We start from the raw sequence: 27,313 nt of genomic DNA on the forward strand, positions 1-27,313 counted from the left end.
GCCCAGGGGTCTCCAACCTTTTTGTGAGCAAGGGCTACCACAACGGATAAAATAATCTCGAGGGCTACTTTTTAATATATAGTCTACTCAAACAGTTTTTGTTTTATCATTGTTTAAAATTTTCATACATACAAACATACATAAAAGGAGCCAAGCTATTGGCTTATATATAGCCTAGCTCATGGGTCTCCAACGTGGTGCCCCTCACAGAGTCTGTTGTCTCAATTGTAATATTTTTATTACGTATTTTTATATTAGCTTGGCTTGGTTTACATATGTTAACATTTGAAACAATACTAAAATCAACTAGTAAAACAAAAAAGTTTTGAGTAGACTATATCGAAAAGTAGTAAACAAAGTGCCCGCAGCACCATGTCTGAGACCACTGCCAAACCAATAAATAAATAAATACAGACCAGAAGTTCAATTCAGTTCTAGCGTAACTGCGACAACCCACGTGTGTCTGATGAAACCGTCTATATAGAGAGTTAATCAAGCCTGGACAGATCATGTGACTTCAGTCCTGATTTACTAAAAAAGGTTTTGGACCCCCAATACAATAAACCTGCACATTTTAGAATGGCCTTTTTTTGTGGCCAGCCTAAGGCACACCTGTGCAATAACCATACTGTCTAATCAGCGCCTTTATATGCTACAGTGAGGTGGATGGATTATCTCAGCAAAGGAGAAGTGCTCAATAACACAGATTTAGACTGATTTGTGAACAATATTTGAGAGAAATAGGCCTTGTGTGTACATAGAAAAAGTCTTGGATCAAAAACAGAAGTGTTGTGTTTATAATTTTGTTCAGTGGAAGAGAAAAGAGAAGAAAAAGGTGAAAAATTTAAAGAGAAAAAAATCTTAGGATTTAGACTCAGAAAGGAAGGAGTTTGAAAAAATTTTTTTTCTTACTCATGTTTTTTTTTACGTTGCGCTTCAGGGCTTTTGTAATTTATATAGCACCAATAAAAACATTAAAAACTTGTGCTGTACAATCATACAATTGTGGTTTACAAAAGTTGCTGTACAATCACTTTAAACACCAATAAAACAATTACAATCAACATCTATTTCAATATTACGAAATGTAATGAAATGAAAAATGTTATTATCTGTTAATAAACGTGGTTGTCACTCCCACAATTTTGCCGTGTGCACGCAGCCTAGTAATATTATTTATCTGCTATTTATATTGCATGTAACAAGCTCAGCACTTGTTTCATTATTTGCTTAAATACAACTGTGTATTTTGGAGGGAATACTGCATGGGTACCAATGGCTAATTTAGCCACAGCTGGTGTGTGTCATAATAAACATCTGTTGGACATCCATTAAATTTCTAATCCCATTAATTGGAACTTGAGAGAATATCCGGGAGCTGTAACCATGTCATCTGCAGGGGTTGAAGCAAATAAAACAAAAGCTTTTATTAATCGACACAAGAATAAGCTGAAAAATATTTTGTTCTCTGGTTGAATCTTGTCACATCAACCACTTGAATTGTGTGGAATAATTAGCATTGTATGGAGGCTTAATCAACTACGGATATGCATAAGCATCAGTACATATCGGATGGTGGAATACAAACTGCCATAAATAACTCAAATTGAGTGAGAAATGCAATAACAAGTGTATTTAGCTATAGAGTGTACCTGCTCATGCTCATAGCAGTAACACCGTGTTTTCTGTAGACATTAAACAGTGTCCGGTGTCCAGCTGACGGCTTACATCATAATCAGTTCATTAAGTGCGGGACTCCTTCTGTTCCGTTCCACGGTCAGTGTCAAAGATATGTTCCTGTTTAATTTGGTCTCAACATCTGCCCTCCCTGGACGTTACCGTCTCCCACATTTACATTGTCCTCAGTTCATTATTGTATAGCTCTCAGGCCGTGATGGGCTAAAAGGTACGAGCCAATTGTACTTAATCAGAGGAAAAAATACTCATCGCCATGGGAACCAGAACACCATGCTATGGGTGAATAAAGGGGCACTGATGAATCACAGCATGCATCGGCTTCCTGCGGTGTCGAGAACGTCGGGCGGCAGGGGAAAGAGTACGTGATTTAAACCAAATAAGCTGTGTGAAGAATGCGGTGCTACCAAAACAAATAACTTTGTAATTTTATCATTCATCAACAAAGGAGGTTACTATTGATTTGCGGAGGATGAAATACGAGCCATATGTTAGGTTTACGCATCCTGCCAATGTCTTGGTCAGGTGTTGAAGAAAATGTATGGCTTAGGAACATAAAAAATAATTTTTTTAAATTTACACTGAAAATATCCACACTGCAGCCATTTCTCTTATAGCTACTACTCAAGCAACTAGAGTATTGAAGAAATCAAACAATATACTTTAAAAAAAGAGACCTTTTGACCCTTTTCAACACTAAAGAGATGATTTATCAAGTTTATTAAGCACAAGACTAGAACACATTACTAATATACGCAATGTAGAAGTTTCCCTCTCAGTTGAGATTGGCTTAAAGGGACACTGCACTTTTTTTGAAAATATGCTCACTTTTCAGCTCCCCCAGAGTTAAACATCTGATCTTTTGGAATCCATTCAGCCGATCCCCGGGTTTGGCGCTACCACTTTTAGCATAGCTTAGCATAATCGATTGATTCTGATTAGACCATTAGCATCGCACAAAAAATAACCAAAGAGTTTCTATATTTTTCTTATTTGACTTCCCTGTAGTTACATCGTGTATTAAGACCGACAGAAAATTAAAAGTTGCAGTTATCTAGGCCGATATGGCTAGGACTATACTCTCATTCTAACGTAATAATCAAGGACTTTGCTGCCGTAACATGGCTGCAGGAGGCGCAATGATATTACGCACTGCCCGAAAATAGTCCCCTGTCATTGAAAGTTACTAAGGGGAATATTTTTGGGCACTGCGTAATATCATTGCGCCTCCTGCAACCATGTTACAGCAGCAAAGCCCTTGATTATTATGCCAGAATGAGAGTATAGTCCTAGCCATATCAGCCTAGAAAATCCCAACTTTTAATTTTCTGTCGGCCTTAGTACACGATGTAACTACAGAAGAGTTGGAAAAATATCAAAACTTTTTGCTTAATTTTTAGCGTAATGCTAATGGTCTAATCAGATTCAATGGATTGTGCTAAGCTATGCTAAAAGTGGTAGCGCCAGACCCGGAAATCAGCTGAATGAATTCCAAAATGATAAAAATCAAATGTTTAACCCTGGGGCAGCAGGAAAATTAGCATATTTTCAAAAAATTGGAGTGTCCCTTTAAATGTGTAATGTGTTTTTTACGGACATAGCAAAAAAGGGCATGGCCAGGGGCAAATCTGTGATCTCAATCTTAAGGGGCTTCTGTCTTAGCCTATTACCTGAGCAGAAGCAGATGTGGCTCAAAGGAAAGCTTCTCGCATAAGGTGCGAAAGGGTCACGGTCACCTTGCACAAAACATATCTGACAACTTCTGAGTCCTGTTCGGTTCCGATGTCACAGCATTTGACATTTTGATCTTTCAACAAAAGTGTAAATAAGCAAATATTAAGCTGTTTTACTGCTATTATTTCAAGTTGGTATTAATCATAGGAGATTTACATTACAAAATGAAAGAATCTCAGCACCAGTGTTATTTTTTTTTTAAAGGCAGGGTGCATGATTTCTGAAAGCCAATGTTGACATTTGAAATCACCTAAATAAACATGCCCCTACCCCAATAGAATCTGGACCTTCTTTTAATAGACCCGCCCCACACATAAGCAGCCCAGGCAACGATGTCGGTTAGTAGATTACTGCTGATTGGCTACAAGTGTGTTTCGACCCGACTCCCTTTTCTGAAGTGCTTTTCAAAAATCATGCACCCCGCCTTTAATGAGCAAATCAGAAAAAGGAGCAAGGAATAATGGAGGGAATTGTGTAGCAAAGTAAAGCTTTATACCTTACAGACAAAAGCGGAGCGGGCCAATTCTTTAGTCAAACATTTTTTACAGGAGATTGCGAAATCACCTCCTCCACACTCAATAATCAAGACAGCTAGCACACAGCATCAGCATGAATATGCACTGAGACAAACTCTTGCCACCTGAGACATACTGTTGCAATGGGTTCAGTCAGGGTTAGTGTGACAAATATGGCTTTAAATGAGAAAACGAGTATGGTGGCTATAAAGGCATGAATGACTGTGGAGTGCTTTAGGCTTACTTATATTGAGTCGCTTAGCTGGGTTTCAGTGTATGGGCATTGTTCAAGCAGAATAAGCTTATACAAAATTTGAAGAACAAAAGACTGCTTTTGCATATGTTCTTAAAGGCAGGATAGGCAGGAATTATCTAAAAAAACTTTTTTACAAATTTGTTTAAACTGTCTGTATATAACAATACATAATTAAAATGTAAGTACTCTGAAAAGAAAGTTTTAAATTCGAGTGTCTGTAGACCTCTCACAGCTAATTATTTCCATTCGGGACGAAACAAATGATTGGCTTGCGCGACTATCACTCTCTCTCGTGACCATGGCACCACCCCTGTTGCTACGGGATCTGCCCACAAATGCGCACACCCGATTGATTTGAACGTGCACGAGGCACTCTAGGAAGAGCAAAAGTACGGCAGAGAAAGAGCATTCAGTACTCACAGTACCCGCATATGCAGTCAGCGAAGGCAAACGAGGCAAAAAAAGGAATAAACGAAGCAATCAAACTAGAGTAAATATCGCGTGGCTTTTCCTCGAGTCGAGGATGCGGTAGCGATACTGTCTCCGGAGTGTTGTCCTCATCAGAGTCAACAATGCTTTCATCACAGAAACTCTTACATGCAAAACACCGTATATTTTATGAATCTTCCACGAAATTCACCTTCACAGTGTAACTGATGGTAATAAAAAAAAATGTATCAATGCAATCTGTTTTTAGCTTTGTCTTATAAATATAACTAGCTTGTTTGTTACCGAATCAAACAAAATATATTTTAAACTTTACCAGTATCGATATGCTAGCTTAATAGTGAGTACGTAAAGCCATCCTATTTGTTTATATTCATAGTGATAAAGTTAGGTGTATTATTACATGTGATTGTGACATGATGTTACTACATTCACCGTGCTCCTTCCTCTTCCGCGTTCATGTGTTTTGGGGCGTGGCTTTAGGAGAAACCCAGAAGGAAGGGGGTGCATGGAAAAATGAGCTGTGTTTAAAACAGTTGTGAGAGGTCTACAGACACTCGATTTTTATACTCTCTTTTTCAGAGTACTTACATTTTACTTATGTATTGGTATATAAAGACAGTTTAAACAAATTTGTAAAAAAGTTTTTTAGATCATTCCTGCCTATCCTGCCTTTAACAGGTTTATTGTTATGTTTGTCTGTTTTTGTTTTCATAAAATGTCTGAAGAACACTTCAAGATAAAAAATAATAATATGACACAGCACTGCATCCTATTTTTGAATAGTTGCATTCAGATGGTTGTATTCACACAACAAATGCAGTGCAGCATACCTCATCACAAATCAGATCTTCACGGCTAACTCTCAACATTGTTATTTGTGTACTATTGGCTAAGACAAGTTGATGTATTAAACTCAGGTGAAAAATGATTCACTCAGGAGATCCAAAAAGCAGCCAGACCCCATGATCCGGAACCCATTGGATGTGTATGCAAAATTGAATGCATCCATCCCTCTTCGGTTCTGGATCACTGAACTGTGCTATTCTTTTTGGATGGATTCAATAACTCCTGGAGGAATCATCGCATCCAACACCACTTAAAGCACTGGGGACATCTCTTTGCAGTTTTATCTAATGACATAGCAAAATTCCTCCACAACTTTGTCATGCTCCAACAGACTTGCAGACCCTTATTATGTGGGACTGTAAACAGGCTGATTGGATACTTAGCGTATTTATACAGTTTCTGTAAATTGTGAACTGATTTTATTGAAAAAGAGTTCAACAAGATTAAAACTGTTAATGTAGGGTTTAACATTTTAAAGACTTGCAGAGAGCATTCAGTTTATATTATTGTCTCATTTTTGACGGATGTGGCGTTTAGAGGCTTTTGCATTCAAATCCAGTGACAACAAGGTACTAACAGGTCTCTGTGTGCTCATTTAGTGCATGGAGGTATACGATTAAAGGCGATCGCAGCTCTCCTCACGATCATTTAAACACTTCTACCTCATTTAATGAATTCAGCCAACTGATTTTCTTCAAGATCAACACTTTAAATGGTGTCTGAAAATCACCTTGCTCAAACTGAAACACAGCATACTTTTATTGTTAAACTTACAATATCAGTTTTTTAAGGACAAGTTCGGTATTCTACACTTAAAGCCCTGTTTTCAGATTGTTTATGATGAAGTAGAGGAGTTTTGACTGAAATTTGGACATGTGATGCTGGTCCGAGAATTTTCGGGTGTTTCTTGCATCACCTCCCACCTCTATAATGGGTTTATAGGTGCACTGGAACAATCCTTCCTAAAATGCATTAAACTTTCGTTTACAAACTCACCGAGTGGTCAGGGGTGTTCACTGATATGCTCACACAAAAATCGCTGCAAAAGACGCATTCCAACAGGTTTTATTGTAGTTTTTGTCCAACTCCATTGACTTGTATTAGATGTGCTGTGAGGTACGGTATTACTCTGCGCCGGGAACCCGTTTGTATTCTTGCAATTGGCAAAGGCGGATTATCGCCACCACCTGGGCTGGAGTGTCTATTATTCAAGCTCTCGGCGAAAGAATGTACAGGTGTGAGGCGTTTAGAAAAATAGGTCCACAAGTTTACAATAAATGCTAAAACACCTGTTGGAAAGCATCTTTTGCAGCGATTTTTGTTTGAGCATATCAGTGAACACCCCTGACCACTCTGTGAGGTTAACGTATTTGTAAATGAAAGTTTAATGCATTTTAGGAGGGATTGTTCCAGTGCGCCTGTGCATCCGTTGTGGAGGTGGGAGGTGAAACAACAAACACCCGAAAATTCTTGGGGCAGCCGCTTATGTCGAAATTTCAGTCAAAACCGCTCTATTTCATCATAAACAATCTGAAAACAGTGCTTTGAGTGTAAAATACCGAACTTGTCCTTTAATTATCTTGTTTTTAAGGAAATAGTAAATTTTCTTTTAATTTTAGTCAGGTACACGCATGCACACACGCACGCACGCACACACACACTGTTTAAACCTTTTATAGCTCAAACTTTTATTTTCATAAACTTTTTATTTACGTTTTCTGTTTGCCTGCCTTTGATGATGCTCTAACTGAATTAGGATAATATGTACCTGTCACAGGAGTGACGATCTTTTGGGCGGAACCAAAAGTTGGGAAAGTTTGGTTCCGCCCGGATGTTTCCGCCCGGACCGGGAAGAGAAAACACCGGACATCCGGTATCACCGCGAGGGCTGTAATCAGCCAAACTACGGACAGCTGCGGGTGATTAACAAGAACGCCGGGTGATTGGACGAAGACAGCACCCGGGCGAATACTTAAGAGCAGCTTAAGTCACAGTTTGGTGTTGTTGTTATGACCAGTGTTGGTGTGTGCTGTAGCGCTGAGTTAAACTCACCGGGTACGCCAGTTGGATGATTGGACTCTCTCTCTCTCTTTGTGCATCGTGGGATTTCGGCGAAGGCAGATATTAAAGACCTTACGGGTTGGAAAGTAAGTGGAGACCGACTTTGTATAAACGAAGTGAAGGAAGAAGGAACGTGCTATTGTGAGTACCCATCTGTGTAGTTGGAATTATCACAGGAGAAGTTAACCTAAGGAAGCGCGAGATAACAGAAGCACCGCAGTTGTGAGTAAACGAACTCATTCATTGAATATACCTTGCATGTATTTTACCTGGATATCTTTTAAGTGCTTTCCAGCGAGAGTGAGTGGCCCCGCCCCTGAGTCAGCGTGGTGGGTGAGCCACAGGATCTTGGTGTGAGACCGCCGCAGCGACGGAAACCAACTGCTAGGCCGTGTTACCATCTCCACATTCTTGCCCAGAGCGAGGCGAAGGAAGACGGGCGTCTATTGTGTGCACTGAGCGTGGTGGGTGAGTCTTGGATGTAGAAATTTCACTTTGAAGTGGTGCTGTGTATATTGCAGTGAGATTGCTGTGTCGTGTCAGACGTACCCCGCCTCCAGTCACTCGCTAGGGGCGCTGAAGAGGAAGGCGGATCCTAGAATAACCCTGTGTATGATTATGCTGTGAGTGTGTTTCAGTATTGGAAATTACGGAGTAGTTCCTGAAGTATTTTCGTAGCCAGACGCTTGGCGGACTTGTGTTAGGAGTGGCGGTGAAGACCTGTACGACTGGCGGTGTGAGTATTACCAGTTACATTGCTACTTTACCTGTGTGCTGTCTATCACCACAGAGTCAGAGGCGAAGGAGATCCGCTGCCCCGAGGTCTCTACAAAGGGGCGCCCCGGTCCGGTTGTCGATTGCCAACGGGCGTCGAGGAAAGGGCAGCGCTCGACCCGGGTGTGACGGCGTGACACTTCCGCCCCTCTGTTGAATCAACGAGTCAGCCGAGAGGGTTTGGTCCCCGGCGCTATCTTGGAAACCACTGCCGGTCGATGCAGTACGCCTAGCCGTTATCGTGAGTCCGCTACCCTGAGAGAATATAACATAACCTGTTCAGTCTGTCCATTAACAGGGAAGAAAGCTGTCGTCTGTGGAGGAAGAGAGAGAGAAACAGTGTGAGCTCTAAGGAGACCCGTTGTGAAGGAGAACCATACGTACCAGAAGCTGTACTCAGCGACGAGGTGAGAGAACTAACGAGAACGATTTACTGTGCCTTTGTGTCCCAGCTGTCGTCTGGGGAGGAAGAGAGAGAGAAACAGTGTGAGCTCCAAGGAGACCCGTTGTGAAGGAGAACCATACGTACCAGAAGCTGTACTCAGCGACGAGGTGAGAGAACTAACGAGAACGATTCACTGTGCCTTTGTGTCCCAGCTGTCGTCTGTGGAGGAAGAGAGAGAGAAACAGTGTGAGCTCTAAGGAGACCCGTTGTGAAGGAGAACCATACGTACCAGAAGCTGTACTCAGCGACGAGGTGAGAGAACTAACGAGAACGATTTACTGTGCCTTTGTGTCCCAGCTGTCGTCTGTGGAGGAAGAGAGAGAGAAACAGTGTGAGCTCTAAGGAGACCCGTTGTGAAGGAGAACTATACGTACCAGAAGCTGTAATTAGCGACGAGGTGAGAGAACTAACTGTGAACGATTCACTGTGCCTTTGTGTCCCAGCTGTCGTCTGTGGAGGAAGAGAGAGAGAAACAGTGTGAGTACTAAAGCGACGAGTAGAGGAGGAAGATTCATACTTACCCAGCAGCTGTGGTCGGTGGAGACCCTCGTGAGGACGATCCGTTGTGTCTTTGTGCCCTAGTGGTAGCCTGTAGAGAGAAGAGAAACAGGAAAGGAGAGTGAGTCGACAATTAAGGAGCTGCGTGGGAAGACGGCGGAGTGCCGTGAACTACACGCAGGTACACGGACAGGAAACAGTACATGCCCATATTCATTGTGATTTTATTCTGCCTCCAGGAAGGAAGAGGAGCGCGCCACGGGCAGAGGGAACCAGAGGCGGGAGCCCGTTCCCCGACGAAACCCCCCCCCCCCCCCCCCTGGAGGACAGATCCTGATCTTAGTTTTAAATCCCTTTTCCCCAAGTCCCCATATATTTTAAATATTTAAATCAATAAAGAATATTTTTATACTTACCTGTACTCGTTGTTGTCTGGTCATTGGGTTGGTTTTGGGGACCTCCTCGAGGTGGAAGTTAGAAGGGGCGTGGCTTAACCCTTAGCGGCCAGCCCCTGGCTTGTGACAGATTTTGGCGTAGTCGGCAGGATTCCACCTCGAGTTGAGTAACCAGACTAGCCCAATGACCGACAACGCGGGACCCGCAGCCCAACCCCGTGCGGTGCCTGTCTTTATGGGCAGCCCTTGGGTCCAAAAGTATGGAGGGACGGAGTCAGGGGTGCGACTTACAGAATGGAAAGCTCAGTTGGAGTATCTGGCCGACCTGCAGGGCCTTAGTGTAGCCCAGCGGCTCCAGTTCGTACTGAACTCCCTAGAGGGAGAAGCGCGGCGAGAAGTACAGGCCGCCCCGGAAGCTGTCCGAATCAGCGCCCAGACTATATTCCAGTTTCTCACCGAGCAATATGGTGATCACACCCCCGTAGCCGTCCTCCGTTCCCAATTCTTTAATAGTAAGCAAGGCCCCCGACAACCCATTAGAGCTTTTGCCCTGAGACTGCGAGAGCAGTTCACCCGGTTACAGACCCGCCGTGATCATGGATTGGGAGATGGAGAGACCTTGCTGCGCGACCAATTCCTTTTGGGGATGAAAGAGGGCCCCGTGAGACAGAGTCTGAGGGTACAGTTTCGGAGAGACCCTGACCTCACATTTGAAGATCTAAGGAAGGAGGCGCTAGCGTTGGAGGGCGACGAGGTTGAGGTGAGTGAGACTCCAGTGTGTGCGGCTGTGAATGAGAGCGTGCCACCACCACCTGAGCGCACGGATTGGAAACAGACTCTGAAGGCGGAACTCTTGAAAGACGTCCGGGAACAAATGTCAGAAATGTCTAAGACCCTCCTGGGAGAGCTGCGCCAAAGTAGGGCGCGGGAGGAACCAAGGCCGGCACCCCGAGAGCGAGTGTACTCGGAGAGGAGCCGAGAGCCGCCGGGACGACTAAACCGTTATAATCGGCCCCGGTTCGAATGGGATGACCAGGGGCGACCGATTTGCAACCGTTGTGGCGAGTCCGGACATATCAGCCGTCAGTGTGGGCCCCGTAGGGCATCTGAAGGGGGTTTTTAGGACGACCGGCCACAGTGGGTCGTGTGGCCGGGACCCCTCGAGAAGACCCGGGAAGAAGGGATAGTTCAAGGCAACAGATGATCGGGCATAGCCCGGTGGCAGAGGTAAAAGTGTGTGGCAAGTGGATTCAGTGCCTGGTAGATACAGGCTCGCAGGTAACGATGTTTGCAGAAAGCCTCTCCAAGGAGATATTCGGACGAGGGGGAACACAAGGAGCGGAGGCCCCCTGGCTGACGTTGAAGGGCGCTAATGGCCTGGAAATCCCCTACATAGGCTATCGCCTGACGGATCTGGAAATACATGGAGTCGTTGTCCCCCAAAAAGGGGTAATTATCGTCGAAGATAAGTGTTTGGGCACCCACCAAGCCCTATTGGGCATGAATGTTCTCTCCGAGTGCTGGGAAGAGATATTCCAGGCTAGGCCTGGTCCAAGGATCTCACCTGCTGAGAGGCCCAAGTGGGAGCGTGTAGTGGCTGACTGCCGCCGGGTCCAAATGAATCAGGTGCGTAGAGATCGGGAGGAAGTGGGGAGAGTAACGTGTCGTTTTGCTTTGTCTATTCCCCCTAGGAGTGAGGCTATCGTGTGGGCAAGAGTGCCCCTTCGGGAAGCAAACCCAGAGGAGTGGGTATTGGTCGAACCACACACGGACTGCCCGCAGGTGGAGGTAGCACGGGGACTAGCGGCGATCCGCCGGGGGAGGGTTCCTGTGAGGGTACGAAATGAGCACCCCTACGCAGTGCAGCTATACCGACATCAACGACTGGCCCGGCTAACGATGGTCACGTCCCACCAGGTGAGGGAGGAAAGGGACGTCAGCTTTCGTCAGGTGTGCCCCACTGTGATCGAGGTGGCCCTGACTCAAATGGATACCCCATCGAATAATCTCGGAAGACGTGTGCCCAACCACCTAGCGGGTGAGTCATTACAAGGGGACGACTTGGGACAGGTACAGGCACAGAAATTGCAGGCGCTCCTCCGGAAGTGGCAACATGTGTTTGCAAGGCACGATGAAGACTACGGATGCACCGGGGTGGTGGAGCACCACATCCCCACTGGGGACGCAGGGCCAAGTAGGGAGAGATACCGACCCATCCCACCCACCTTGTATGCGGAGGTACGCACGCTTCTACAGGGCCTGTTGGGCAGGGGCATCGTCAGGGAGAGCAGTAGCCCCTGGGCGGCCCCCATCGTGCTCGTACAGAAGAAGACGGGAGCCTGGAGGTTCTGTGTAGACTACCGTAAGCTGAACCTGGTAACAAAGAAGGACGCATTCCCCCTACCACGAATTGAAGACTCCCTTGCTAGTCTCACGCAGTCAGCCTGGTACTCGACCTTAGATCTGGCCAGCGGATATTGGCAGGTGCAGGTGGCCGAGGCAGACAGGGAGAAGACCGCCTTCACGACCCCGTTCGGACTATTTGAATGGGACCGGATGCCTTTCGGGCTCTGCAACGCTCCGGCCACGTTCCAACGCTTGATGCAACGCTGCCTTGGAGGTCAGTTGATGGAGTCAGTATTGGTATATTTGGATGATGTGATTGTGTATTCCCCAGATTTCGACTCACACCTCCGACACCTAGAGGAAGTCTTTCGAGCAATGGAGAGATATGGGCTGAAGCTACAGCCGGACAAATGCCATCTGCTGCGGCGAGAAGTGAGGTTCCTGGGACATGTGGTCAGCGCAGCAGGGGTGGCCGTGGACCCCGAGAAGGTCTCTGCGGTAAAGGATTGGGCCGCACCGAAGACTGTAAGGCAAGTACGATCCTTTTTGGGGTTCGTGGGGTATTATCGGCGATTCATTAAAGACTTCTCGAAGATCGCCAAACCCCTTAATCAATTGCTGGTTGGCACGGGCCGTAGCCGGGGCCGTGGGTCACCCTCTATTAACTGGGATAATGATTGTGAGTTGGCTTTTCAGAGGCTGAAGCAGGAATTGCTACAGGCCCCCATCTTGGCGTATGCCGACTTTTCTAAACCCTTTGTCTTGTATACAGACGCGAGCAACCTGGGACTGGGAGCAGTACTGGCCCAACGGCAAGAAGGAACAGAGCGGGTAATCGCTTATGCGAGCCGAAGCCTCCACCCGGCAGAGAGGAATGATGCCAACTACAGCTCCTTCAAACTGGAACTGCTGGCCCTAAAGTGGGCCTTAAGCGAGAAGTTTAAAGACTATCTTTGGGGAGCCAAGGTAACGATCATTACAGATAACAACCCTCTGGTGCACTTACAGACGGCGAAGTTGGGGGCCGTGGAACAGCGGTGGGTGGCCCAGCTGGCTAACTTCGATTATCGACTGCAGTATCGGCCCGGGCGAGAGCATACGAACGCAGATGTTCTCTCGAGACTACCAGAGGGAAAGAGCCCCAGACGCCGGGGGTATTGGGAGGAAGATAGCCAGGAGGAAGGCTACATGATCGGGGCCGTGGAGGCGCCAGGAGGCCAGCGGGAGGCCGTGCCAGGAAACTGGGGGTGGGACCCCCGCCGCTGGATAGAGAGGCAGGCTCAGGACCGGGACGTGTGCCAGGTGAAAATGTGGGTAGAACAGAGGAAACGGCCAACGTCGGCGGAAAGATTGGCCCAGACGGAGACTGGGAGAAGATTACTGGGGCAGTGGGAGAAGTTGGAGCTGCAGGAAGGGGTGCTTTGCAGGAAGACCCGCGACCCGAAGTCGGGTGAGGAAGTGAGTCAGATCGTGGTACCCGCCGACCAGGTGAATGCATTAGTCACAGCCTATCATGACCAGTTGGGACACCAGGGACAGGAGAGGACCGTATCCCTATTACGGAGATTCTTCTACTGGCCTGGGCTGGAGGCATCTGTGCATGACTCGATTCAAGCCTGCCCCCGATGCACACTGTTTAAATCCAGACGAGAAGCCCGAGCGCCGATGGTACCCATCCACGCAAAGGCCCCCCTCCACATAATGGCAATGGATTTCCTGACGCTGGGCCGCCCCCAGGACCGTTATCAGAACATCCTGGTAATCACAGACCTGTTTACCAAGTACGCCTGGGCGGTCCCGACGCTTGATCAGACGGCCAACACCACCGCCACAGCTCTATGGCGAAATGTGTTCCAGACATATGGATGTCCCGAGTTTCTGCACTCCGACCAAGGGGCCAATTTCGAATCAAAAGTAATCCGTGAGTTATGCCAGTTGTATGGATGCACTAAAACCCATACGACATCATACCACCCCCAGGGAAATGGGAGCTGTGAGAGATTTAATCAGACCCTGCTGGGACTACTGGGGACGTTGGATCAACGACAGCAGAGTGACTGGGTGAGTGCTTTACCAAATCTTCTGCAAGCCTACAATAACAGTGTCCATAGCACAACGGGGTATGCCCCTACTTACCTGATGTTCGGCAGGCACGTACGGATGCCCACTGACCTGGTCCTGGGAGTGGCCGCAGACCGAGAAGAAGTGAGTGTGACGGAGTGGGTGGGACGCCACCATCAGCGTTTACATTTTGCATATGAGCAGGTGTCAAAGAAAATACAGACAGCGGGAGAAAGGAATAAACGGTTGTACGATCGGACTGCTCGAGATGCCCCCCTGTTACCAGGTGAGAGGGTCCTGGCGAGGGATAACCGGCGACAGGGAAAAGGAAAGCTGAGCGACCGCTGGGAGGCTGTCCCGTATGTGATCTGTAAGCAGCAGAGGCCGGGACAACCAGTGTATACCATCCGGCCCGAGGGAAAACCTGGCCCCGAACGGGTGGTACACCGAAACATGCTTCGCCCCTGTCCGAACTACCCCGAGGCTGTGAAGGAAGGGCCCATGGAACCGGTACCGGCGGCCCCCTGGACGGAGGGATGGGCTGTGGTACCGGGCCGACCTGTGGCGACGCTACCTCCAGCTGCCCAAATGCAACCAGCGCTGGCACCCGAACCGGCTGAGCCCCCAGCTGTCCAGATACAGCCAGAGCTAGCACCCGAACCGGCTGAACCTCCAGCTGCCCAGATGCAACCAGAGTTAGCACCCGAGCCCGCTGAACCCGAGTCACCCGTGAGACGCTCCCAACGGGAGAACCGAGGACGCCCCCCGGCCCGGTACGGTGAGTGGACGACACCGAGGCATTCTAGGGACTAGAATGCATTGGCGGGGGAGGATGTCACAGGAGTGACGATCTTTTGGGCGGAACCAAAAGTTGGGAAAGTTTGGTTCCGCCCGGATGTTTCCGCCCGGACCGGGAAGAGAAAACACCGGACATCCGGTATCACCGCGAGGGCTGTAATCAGCCAAACTACGGACAGCTGCGGGTGATTAACAAGAACGCCGGGTGATTGGACGAAGACAGCACCCGGGCGAATACTTAAGAGCAGCTTAAGTCACAGTTTGGGGTTGTTGTTATGACCAGTGTTGGTGTGTGCTGTAGCGCTGAGTTAAACTCACCGGGTACGCAAGTTGGATTATTGGACTCTCTCTCTCTCTTTGTGCATCGTGGGATTTCGGCGAAGGCAGATATTAAAGACCTTACGGGTTGGAAAGTAAGTGGAGACCGACTTTGTATAAACGAAGTGAAGGAAGAAGGAACGTGCTATTGTGAGTACCCATCTGTGTAGTTGGAATTATCACAGGAGAAGTTAACCTAAGGAAGCGCGAGATAACAGAAGCACCGCAGTTGTGAGTAAACGAACTCATTCATTGAATATACCTTGCATGTATTTTACCTGGATATCTTTTAAGTGCTTTCCAGCGAGAGTGAGTGGCCCCGCCCCTGAGTCAGCGTGGTGGGTGAGCCACAGGATCTTGGTGTGAGACCGCCGCAGCGACGGAAACCAACTGCTAGGCCGTGTTACCATCTCCACATTCTTGCCCAGAGCGAGGCGAAGGAAGACGGGCGTCTATTGGGTGCACTGAGCGTGGTGGGTGAGTCTTGGATGTAGAAATTTCACTTTGAAGTGGTGCTGTGTATATTGCAGTGAGATTGCTGTGTCGTGTCAGACGTACCCCGCCTCCAGTCACTCGCTAGGGGCGCTGAAGAGGAAGGCGGATCCTAGAATAACCCTGTGTATGATTATGCTGTGAGTGTGTTTCAGTATTGGAAATTACGGAGTAGTTCCTGAAGTATTTTCGTAGCCAGACGCTTGGCGGACTTGTGTTAGGAGTGGCGGTGAAGACCTGTACGACTGGCGGTGTGAGTATTACCAGTTACATTGCTACTTTACCTGTGTGCTGTCTATCACCACAGAGTCAGAGGCGAAGGAGATCCGCTGCCCCGAGGTCTCTACAAAGGGGCGCCCCGGTCCGGTTGTCGATTGCCAACGGGCGTCGAGGAAAGGGCAGCGCTCGACCCGGGTGTGACGGCGTGACACTTCCGCCCCTCTGTTGAATCAACGAGTCAGCCGAGAGGGTTTGGTCCCCGGCGCTATCTTGGAAACCACTGCCGGTCGATGCAGTACGCCTAGCCGTTATCGTGAGTCCGCTACCTTGAGAGAATATAACATAACCTGTTCAGTCTGTCCATTAACAGGGAAGAAAGCTGTCGTCTGTGGAGGAAGAGAGAGAGAAACAGTGTGAGCTCTAAGGAGACCCGTTGTGAAGGAGAACCATACGTACCAGAAGCTGTACTCAGCGACGAGGTGAGAGAACTAACGAGAACGATTTACTGTGCCTTTGTGTCCCAGCTGTCGTCTGGGGAGGAAGAGAGAGAGAAACAGTGTGAGCTCCAAGGAGACCCGTTGTGAAGGAGAACCATACGTACCAGAAGCTGTACTCAGCGACGAGGTGAGAGAACTAACGAGAACGATTCACTGTGCCTTTGTGTCCCAGCTGTCGTCTGTGGAGGAAGAGAGAGAGAAACAGTGTGAGCTCTAAGGAGACCCGTTGTGAAGGAGAACCATATGTACCAGAAGCTGTACTCAGCGACGAGGTGAGAGAACTAACGAGAACGATTTACTGTGCCTTTGTGTCCCAGCTGTCGTCTGTGGAGGAAGAGAGAGAGAAACAGTGTGAGCTCTAAGGAGACCCGTTGTGAAGGAGAACTATACGTACCAGAAGCTGTAATTAGCGACGAGGTGAGAGAACTAACTGTGAACGATTCACTGTGCCTTTGTGTCCCAGCTGTCGTCTGTGGAGGAAGAGAGAGAGAAACAGTGTGAGTACTAAAGCGACGAGTAGAGGAGGAAGATTCATACTTACCCAGCAGCTGTGGTCGGTGGAGACCCTCGTGAGGACGATCCGTTGTGTCTTTGTGCCCTAGTGGTAGCCTGTAGAGAGAAGAGAAACAGGAAAGGAGAGTGAGTCGACAATTAAGGAGCTGCGTGGGAAGACGGCGGAGTGCCGTGAACTACACGCAGGTACACGGACAGGAAACAGTACATGCCCATATTCATTGTGATTTTATTCTGCCTCCAGGAAGGAAGAGGAGCGCGCCACGGGCAGAGGGAACCAGAGGCGGGAGCCCGTTCCCCGACGAAAACCCCCCCCCCTGGAGGACAGATCCTGATCTTAGTTTTAAATCCCTTTTCCCCAAGTCCCCATATATTTTAAATATTTAAATCAATAAAGAATATTTTTATACTTACCTGTACTCGTTGTTGTCTGGTCATTGGGTTGGTTTTGGGGACCTCCTCGAGGTGGAAGTTAGAAGGGGCGTGGCTTAACCCTTAGCGGCCAGCCCCTGGCTTGTGACATACCTACCCGCTGATTTTACAGACCTTTAAAGTGTTGGATTATGTCAGTGATTTGAATCCTGTAAATTGTTTCTGAGAACATTAAACAGAATTGGAAACAAGGCTTTGAAGTTCAATAACAGAATCTTATTACAGCATTCGAAACACTGCAATGATAGAGATGTAACCACTAGTGTGTTTCAAATGAGAGCGGATGGGCCACAAGATGAATTAAGGAAAATTTTAAAACAAGCTAAGGATTTCCAAATACTGACACAAAAGACAGGTTTGTTATGTTTTTATTATAATTTTTTATGATTTGTTGTGGTGCTACACTGTAAAATCTGAGAACAAAGGGTACTGAATAAGCTGCCAGTCAAATCTGACAGAGAAAATGATTAGTTGATTAAATTTGAGTTTCTGGTGAATTGCTTTTTTGCCTATTGTACATTCACCTCCTAATTTCCAGTTCCCAATTCTCTGCCTCATCATTTTGTTTTAGTCTCACATGTAAAATTACAAACATTACATGTAATATTGGAAACTCTAACAAGTGTAAATTAGCAGTGGTGGACACAGAACACAGATCAAGTACTTAAGTACCGATATTCTAATACAAATATTAAAGGGCACCTATTTCATTGCTAAAAACAAAGTTATTTTGTTTATTTGGTATAATAGATTGTGTTTGCGTGATTTGTTTAAAAAAAAATTCCACATACCATTTTTGTAGCTCCACAAATATTGCTTCCTTCAAACGCATTGATTTTGTACAAAACACATCGAGCTAATCTGTATGTTGTGATTGACCTGAATACCTCTGACGTTAGCCGAAAATGTGATGCTCCTTGCCATGTTTGAAAGGTTCGCTCACAATGCAATGCTGACAGGAGTTAACTCACAGGTTGTGAGTCCGAAGCGAGAGGAATTATGATAATGCTGTACTTGTCTATGTCAACAAGCCAACAAGTAGTAAACTGTTGCCGACAATCTGTGTGTTTGTTGTAGTCCAAGAAATTTACGTGGGAGATGATAACTCGCATCATCGTTTATTTTATACTTTTTGCATATCGTTAACATTTACTAATACACACTTACACACCAAAGGAAATGTAAAATCCATAGTTGCTCTTTAAAAATATTGGTAATGTGTGAAGTAGTGATGCAACAATACACTTAGTTCACGGTTCAATACATATTTCGGTTCTTGTTCACGGTTTACGGTTCGGTTTCGGTTCTGATGCCATGGCCTATTAAACTGTTTTTAATTATTCTATGCTTAGGTAACAGGAACATTGAGATGTTAAGAAGCAAAAATACTGGTTTTAATTGCAGTTCTCTTTATTTTATGTACATGCAAAAATCATCTTACATATTTCTAGTGTACTGATACAACAATATAAGATATAATTAAATAAAGACATATAAAAATCATATCCTATTAAAACTGGGGAACATGTGAATTCATTACATTACATAAATTGGCCATTTTATATACCTGTACTTAGTAAATTAAACTTTACATTGTAAATGAAGGCTATACCTTACTGCATTACTGTTAAGTCCAACATCATGCTGTCTGTGTAGAAACCAAAAATGCGTTCCTCAAACAACATTACTGGTGGGAATTATTTAAGCATCATGCGCATTCTCTTCTTGAGTTAAACTTTTTCAACTTGCGCTGAAGACGTGTTTGAGGCACATAACGAGCGTTTGCATCAATAACAAGCCCAATTTGCGTCATTCGCATTGCCGCACGCGAATTTGCATCTTTACATTGATGTTGTATGTAATCTACACGCACAAATAATTAATCCACACCTCAGATTTAAAAGACAGTCGTGCTGCTGCTTTTTGTTGTCGTACTTCTGTTGGGTGTGTGTGCACGCGAATGAAATCTGACACCAGCATTGCAAGCAGAGTTCAAGCAGAGTTTAACGCTGCTAGCGCACAGTGACTGGATATCAACTCGCTGTGGCGTTTATAAGCGTGCAGATCACGCGCATGCGCACATTAACAAAAGTGCAGGGAATATAAAACTGACAGATTTGGATGGATAAACCGAAAAACCGCAATTCACCTGCGCGTATTGGACCGTGGGGGGCGAACAGAACGGTTCAATAATGTATTGAGAATTGTGGCATCCCTAGTGTGAAGTGATTTGGGTTTTTTTTCAGTTAAAGATGCAATGTGTAACTTTTAGAAGGATATCTTGACAGAAATGCAATATACATAACTATATTATTCTTTTTATGTTTTTAAGTTATGAAAGTCGCCATTTCGTGCCGCCATGTTTCCACAGTAGCCCTAAACGGACAAACTGTTTTATTCATTAATATCAGTCATGTGACCTTTTACGTCATTCCAGTTGCCTGCTGCCATCTTGAGTACCTACTGAGTACCGAGTAGGCTACTGACAAGCATTGGCTAGGTTGCTACAATTTAATTATTTCCTATCTTTTACTGTCTATGATTTTTTACGGATACGGGAAACGGCTACAAAAGACAACATTTCGCACCTTGACTATCATGAAAAGAAACGCTACTTTAAAAAAATATCTTGGTTAGGGTGTGATGCCTACTCGATCCCTGATGCGTTCTTCCAGCCGCTGTGCGTTGCTACCGAATTATCACTATTTTTACAACACTAAGAAGGCACGACACAACATGAAACTTTGCCTCGAAGTATCACCTGGATCTCTACACATGAACGCGAGCATTGAGAACGTCGTTTTTAAAAAAAGTTTTCACAAAAGTTAAATGCCATCCAGAAAATGTTCTTCTTTAAATATATAAACAAACAATATAACAAATGAAAGAACAGACCCTCTGCTTTAAAAAACAAAACAAAAAAAAGTTTCATCCTACCTTCATTAGTTCTCTTTTTATCAACTCTCAAATATAGGTAGGTTTCTTCAAAGACACCCAATTTTGAGCAAAAAGCTGAGATAATTCCATTTTTGTGAAGGACTTGATAGAGATCAGATGCACAGCAATCTTTAAAACATACACAGAGTTCTCTCTCTTTCACGTGAGGTGCTACTTCTGGGTTGTATAAGTTACCTGGTGGATAATAGTGGTATTGCGGAAAGCCGGAATTTCTCGTTATCTCGTCAATGGCTGCGAAAGAGTTAAAAGAAAGGTTTTGAACATCTGACTTTGGTTGTTTTGGTGTCCGCTCGCCGTCTTTGCCAGACATAAAGAATCTATTTCCGAATGCAAATGAATGAATCTCATATGAGGCTCCTTTTTTAACTAGAATGTCAATATTGTTTTTCACTTGCGACAAAACAACGAATTATCCGTGCATTTAGGAGCTATCCCTCTTTACTCTCCTTTCTCCTTACGTCGCATTTGGAGATCGATACATCTTGACTGGTAAGATGGCGGCGAGCGGACGCCAAAACAATCAAAGTCAGTTGTTCAATACCTTCTTTTTAGTAAACTCTGTGTATACAAACAATGTTCTCAATGCTCTAGTTCACGTGCAGAGACACAGGTGATACTTCGAGCAAAGTATCATTTTGTGTCGAGCCTTCTTAGTGTTGTAAAAACAGCGATTTTAATGCTCACAACATATCGAAGGCATAAATTCTAGTTCTTTTGCGACCACTTCAGGTTTTCAAAATGGTGGAAGACAAGTTTGAGATGTGAGTGACATCAGCTGATATTCATGAATAGAGCACGCTTTGGGTGCATCCCAATTCAAAGGCAAGTTTAAGTTCAGAATTAAAATGCTTAAAAAATGCAGAAACGTGAAAAATATATTAAGGTACCAAGTAAAACTACTTTGTTACTGTGCACCACTTTAAATTAGTCCTATTGGAGTTATTACCAACCCTAAACATTCATCTAGAATGCTTTGATAAGCTTTTAAACATGACCAATAAATAATCCGATGTGTCTAAGCGGCATCAGCAGATGAGTCTATTCACGACTGCCTTTATGCAGAAAAAACCCTGCTTTGATAGAAATGGTAATGTCGTCCACTGTGAGCGTTCCTATGAAGAAGGGGTCAAAGCAATTCCGAGTTAATGACACTGAGGTGAATCTACGCTGCGGAAAAGCAGCTCCCATCAGTTAAGGCCACAACAGGTGGTTTCTGCAGGATTTGCAGGCACATAAAGCATTTTCCCACTTTTTAAATGACTCTCAACTCTCCATCAATCATCAAGAGCACTCGTACGCTTTTCGTGACCAATGACTTACCCTTGGGTCTCCAAACACTATTTCAGTTATATTGCTTGATGGATGCAATGTGACAAAAAAGTTCAGTTAATGATGCTTGTTGTCACAACAGGGTATTACTTTTATTTGAATAATGTGAATTTGTAGTTGGTGACAGTGTAGCGTGTCCATGTTTTTTTTTTTGTAATAAGGACATAACTTTTACTACACTTAAAAAAAAATGGTGCTACTGTATATAGCACCAAAAGTGGCTCTTTGCTCGTAATCATAGAAGAACCGTTTTTAGTGCCATATAGCACCGGTGAAGCACCTGTGAAGCACCTGTGTAGAACCACATAGTGCTGTGTAGAACCATATTTGGTGCTATAGTGGTGCTATATGGCCCCCATATGGTTCTACACAGGTGCTTCATCAGCAAAGATTTACATTGTAGGTCTAACATTTTACTTTTGTTAGCCATTTTGTTATAAAGGTCACTGAAATGTCCAAATCCTTATATTGTATAACAGCTATGACAGTCATGCAAGGGTGCAAGTTTGAATTGGGTCTTCGTCATTTCCCAATCTCATTCCTTTTCTCTTCAAACTACTTCCTGTCATGCTTCACTGTCCTACAAAATAACGCCAAAAAGGAAAGTGAACTATAAAAAAAAATAAATCAGTAAAAATATGTCATCCTAATGCCACTATACAGTACAATGAAAGCTCATAACCAGACAGCAGGTGACAAACGCAGGTAAAAAGATGCCCACCGCTGTGGTTCCTGTGCCTGGCGTGAGGTCTGTTGAACACCTCAGTGCTTCTCGTTCCCTTCAGGGCAGACAGATACAAACACACGCCGGCTTGGGAGCATTTCATTTATCTGTTTGTTTATGCAGTCGGGGACTATATCTCTGTATGTTTGAGTCTGTTAAATATGCTTCGGAGGACAGACTGCTCTGCTGGGCAGCGAGGTGTGAAATATTAAAATAATCTTTCTGCCAAATTGCTTCTCTCGGGGTACATATGTGGGACCATTTTGTCTGTGAATGAGACAGGGGCAGGCATTTCAGTCTGAGTATGTTCACTCCTATGTGGCCACTAACATGAGGAAGTCCAGTCTAATGGGCATTAACCTTCATTTGCATATCAATTGGATTGGAAATGCAGGGATTGAAACCCAGCTAGTTTTTTTTAAACAAATGAAGAATGCAGATGGGAGACAGTAGCTTCGACGTAGCAGTAATGGTGTCCAAAAGCTTGAGGGATTGTTTAATATGGCTCATTGTCCTAGTCCGCACAATGATTTGGTCCTTTACTGTATTTAATGGTAGTGCAGACAGAACCCCCTTGAAAATTCATCAGCTATACAATACATTTTCTGGCATGCATTTTGCAGTATATTTTTTAATAAAATAATAGATTTTCTAAAAAAAATAATTTTTATATGTTGCTAACTCTATATTTTATCTTCATCCCTGACAACTGATTTCTAACACTGTGCTAGCTATTGTAGCACTCTGGAGTCTCTTTCGCTCACATAGCAAAATCATTTCAACTCAAATCAATATTTCATGTCCATTTATTCACTTATTCGGTGCGCCGCCATGTAATAGGTAGCATAATGTACAGGCACTCGGTCATTAACGCAAAATAAGCCCCTTATGGAGCATTGAAGATCACCCTGTCGGGTGTATTTTGCGATAATGACCAACTGACAGTACATTTTCCATTACTTATTTACTCTCCAAAGGCAATTTTTACTAGCATTCAGCAAGAGTTAAATTGGGACCCTCGCTACACTAAATAGAGACCCGGAGAGCTGTAAGCTGTAAGTGAAAAATGCAGGACAACGACACATCATCATTGTCAGCAGGATCACATGACCCCCAATCTTGCATCTCTGTTGTGTAAGACAGCACAGCGAATTTATCACATCCATCTATTGTATACAGTTAAAGGTACACTGCAAAGGACTTTCTCTTGTTTATGTTTTCAATTCAGAAATTGATAAAATACGATTCTAATAAAGTACATAAAATATGTTTTCAAAATGCTATACCAAATCTTGCCCTACCCAGAGTCACTACGATAAACCTTAACATTGACTTACATTCAGAGATGATGGGTTCAGTTTGTTTGTAGATTTTGTAGCTTCCATCATTAAATCTTGTTTTTATATCATGTCAATAAACAAATAATAAAAAATATCAGATCATCCATGAAGAAATATTGGCAACGCACAATTGATGTATAAAACAGAACACCGGTACTCTGCAAATAACTTGCAGTTTTGTGATGTAACTACAGATGTCGACAGAGAGCCCCGAGTCCTTTAAACAGAACTGAACTTGACCTGGACTGGACAGGGTTTGTTTGTTTGTTTGTACACCTCAGGGATAAAACACAAAACAAATATGAAGCAATAAAATATGTGTAGTTCAGTGCAAAGAGAAATGTTGAGTATTACACGTCAGGGAAATAAAAAAACGTTGTAAAAATGCACTGACCAACTAGACCTTCACTCTGCTCTGCATCCTAGTGTAATCTCTTGAGCAACACATTTATTCTGTAATATGTTTTTACAAATCAAAACTAATTATCAGCAATGGTTGTGGTAAACACAACTAACCACAAGTATTAGCATATACTGTTATCATTAATAAAAGCATTACTAACAATTATGGGCCAGTTACAACATTCCGACGTTTGTTATTCCCAAAAACAACTGCCTAAAACTAATAATACAGCCTTATCCAGGTATTGCAAATCATCCTGATGGATACAGTTTAATACTTTCAGTAGTGGAGGGTGATACAGCCCCAAAATTATATCATGATGTTTTAAGAATATTTGCGGTAATGATGTTTATGACGGTATAAAAATATGGAAAAGGAAGGGCATTTTCCATTCAATGAGCTGTCATTGATGACAGACTACCTAATTCGAAATGTAAATTCATTGTCATAAGGTGGCAGAAGCAGCATTAAAGGGGTGGTTTAATGCTATTTCATGCATTCTGACTTATTAACACGGATTAAGATTTGTTGTCATCATGTTAAACATAAGCAAAGCGTCAAAAAAGCAGTTGAGCTTATGACAGAGTATTTCTGAGCCAAACTCACGCCTCCTTTTTTCTACGTTTCAGAAAGTGTTTTTGAATGAAACAAGGCTCAATTTGACTCCGGATTTTTTACTTGTTTATAGCGGTTAAAACTTTAAAAGACCCCATTTAGGAGTCACAACCACAGGCGTAAGTAATTCAAAATCTCACGCGTTTTGTTTGCAATTGTGCATACGTGCATGTAATTTAAACAACACGAACAACAGCAAACACTTTTCGCTTCAGTTTGCGTTGTACTGGATTAACAAACAAGGATTAATTACAAGTTTCTGGGTCATATGTATAATGTAAGGCTGGTTATTTTAAAAAACGTTTTTTTAAAGTTTGATTTCCATCTATGTTGGCTGTGAATCCAAAAGTAGTATCCAAAGCTGCGCTTAATAGTAACTCTTCAGCTCCGCCCACCGCACGCCTTCAAGTGTTCGACCTTTTCCCCAAAAATCGGAAAGGCTGTTCTTTCTTTAATAAATCTGACTACACGAAAGACTCTTTGGACATATGAATGATGAAATACTACTCTAAAGGTAAGCAAGATTAACATTAGATTGGCAAATACATCTTGTGTTATGTCAGCTTTAAAGGCGGGGTGCACGTTTTTTGAAAATGCTTGGAAAAGGGAGTCGGGCTGAGTACCAAAACACACTTGTAGCCAATCATGTCTACTAACCGACATTGTTGCCTGGGTTGCGTATGTGTGGGGTGGGTCTATCAAAAAAAGGTCCAGATTCTACTGAGGTTTAGGTGATTTAAAATGTCAACATTGCCTTGCAGAGATCATGCACCCCGCCTTTAAAGTGCAATAGTAGTGACACAATCAAACAGCATGAGTCAAATGTAAACAAAGTACAAACTAGAGATTAAGTGAAACTTTGACTATCACATTACCACAGATTTTCTACTGGTCTTCCATAAACACCCAACAGATCCCAGTAACTCAAGTCATTAGCTAACAATTTAAATTTGATTGTACATGTAAGCAGGGCTCCAGACTAACTTTTTCCACTAGGAGCACAGTGGCCCCCAACTGAACATTTTAGGAGCGCAACCAGAAAATTTAGGGGCACACACCAAAAATCCACATGCTAACCAAATACTGTATTACTAATAAATACTTTAATGACAGATGCAGAAAGTACAATGTGCTGTTTCAAATTCAGTGTCACATCACAAAAATAAGGTCAAATTTACTGGTCACACATGTCCGACTGGATGTAAAATTCAGTGGCACACTCTCAAATTTTGGTGGCAAAGTGCTGGAGCCCGTGTAAGTGCACTTTTGTTCGCAAAAACATTAATCATGGCACATTTGGGGTCATGAGATAAATGTTTATCTTGTTTAGATAAAACACAACTGAATAAATCAGATTTTCATATAAACACTGGACAGGTCAGCAAGTCATCTGTCTGTGTCTATGTGAAAAATCAGATGTACTTTAGGACCCAGGAGTAAGATGCACAATGTGCTCGCGGCAATCACGGAAGAAACAAACAGATAAAAAACGAGCTTTAAACTCATCAGATCACATAATTTAATGGGCAATAAATAGAAAAGATGGATCTGTCTAATAAAATATTAAGTAAACATGCGTCATAACATATAAATTATATATTATATAATGTATGTTTAAATGCATGTATTTTCGTAAATCAAGTTAAAATTATTATTTTTTTGATCATGGCTGTATTAAGAAAGGTCAGAGTGGGCTTATGTGAATATAAGAGGTTATAAAGAAGGGTGTGGGAGAAACAGAAAAGGTGTGAAAACATATTACACTTTTCCAAATTTAGCTACCCCTCTCTTGCTAAGACTCTTAACACCCCAGCTACATCTCCTATTTCCATCACCCTTGAGTAATGTCATTGACAACTTACTAATGATATCTGCCTTCAAGAGCCCAGTGGACAAGTCGAATAATTACAAAGCTATCTGTGTCCTTGGTTTATACATGTAAATGAACACCCTAGTTTTCAGCATGTTTTGTCAACAACATACAGTATATGAAATCTAAAGACAAAAAATAATGCGATTTTCTTTGTTAACTGTGACACTTTCTCTACAGCAAAGCTGCATTGAACACTGCACTGACATACACCATAAATGATATGAAAACCAAAACCAATCATATTTGTATATTTGTAGAAAACTATTGGTTTTTAAATGCCAAAAATAACTAGGATATTAAGTAAAGATCATGTTCCATGAAGATATTTTGTAAATTTCCTACCATAAATATATACAAAATGTATGTATTATTAGTAATGTGTGTTGCCAAGGACTTCACTCGGACACAAATTTAAAGATAATTTTTTTCAATATTTAAATTTTTGCACCCTCAGATTCCAGATTTTCCAAATATTGTAATATCATAACAAACCATACATTAAAGGACAAGTTCGGTATTTTACACTTTCAGATTGTTTATGATGAAATAGAACGGTTTTGACTGAAATTTGGACATATGATGCTGGCCCGAGAATTTTCGGGTGTTTCTTGTATCACCTCCCACCTCTATAATGGCTGTATAATGCACAGGAACAATCCTTCCTAAAATGCATTAAACTTTCATTTACAAAGACGTGAAACTCACCGAGTGGTCAGGGGTGTTCAC

General features: G+C 43.7%; 1 protein-coding gene across 3 annotated transcripts in view; it reads right to left on the reverse strand.

Annotated features, from left to right (window-relative positions):
- The window catches only part of gabrg3 (gamma-aminobutyric acid type A receptor subunit gamma3), a 189,260-nt gene that overhangs the window by 23,263 nt on the left and 138,684 nt on the right, over positions 1 to 27,313 (reverse strand). The window lies entirely within an intron of this gene.

Source organism: Misgurnus anguillicaudatus, chromosome 8, assembly GCF_027580225.2.
Source record: "Misgurnus anguillicaudatus chromosome 8, ASM2758022v2, whole genome shotgun sequence".
NCBI lineage: Eukaryota > Metazoa > Chordata > Actinopteri > Cypriniformes > Cobitidae > Misgurnus > Misgurnus anguillicaudatus.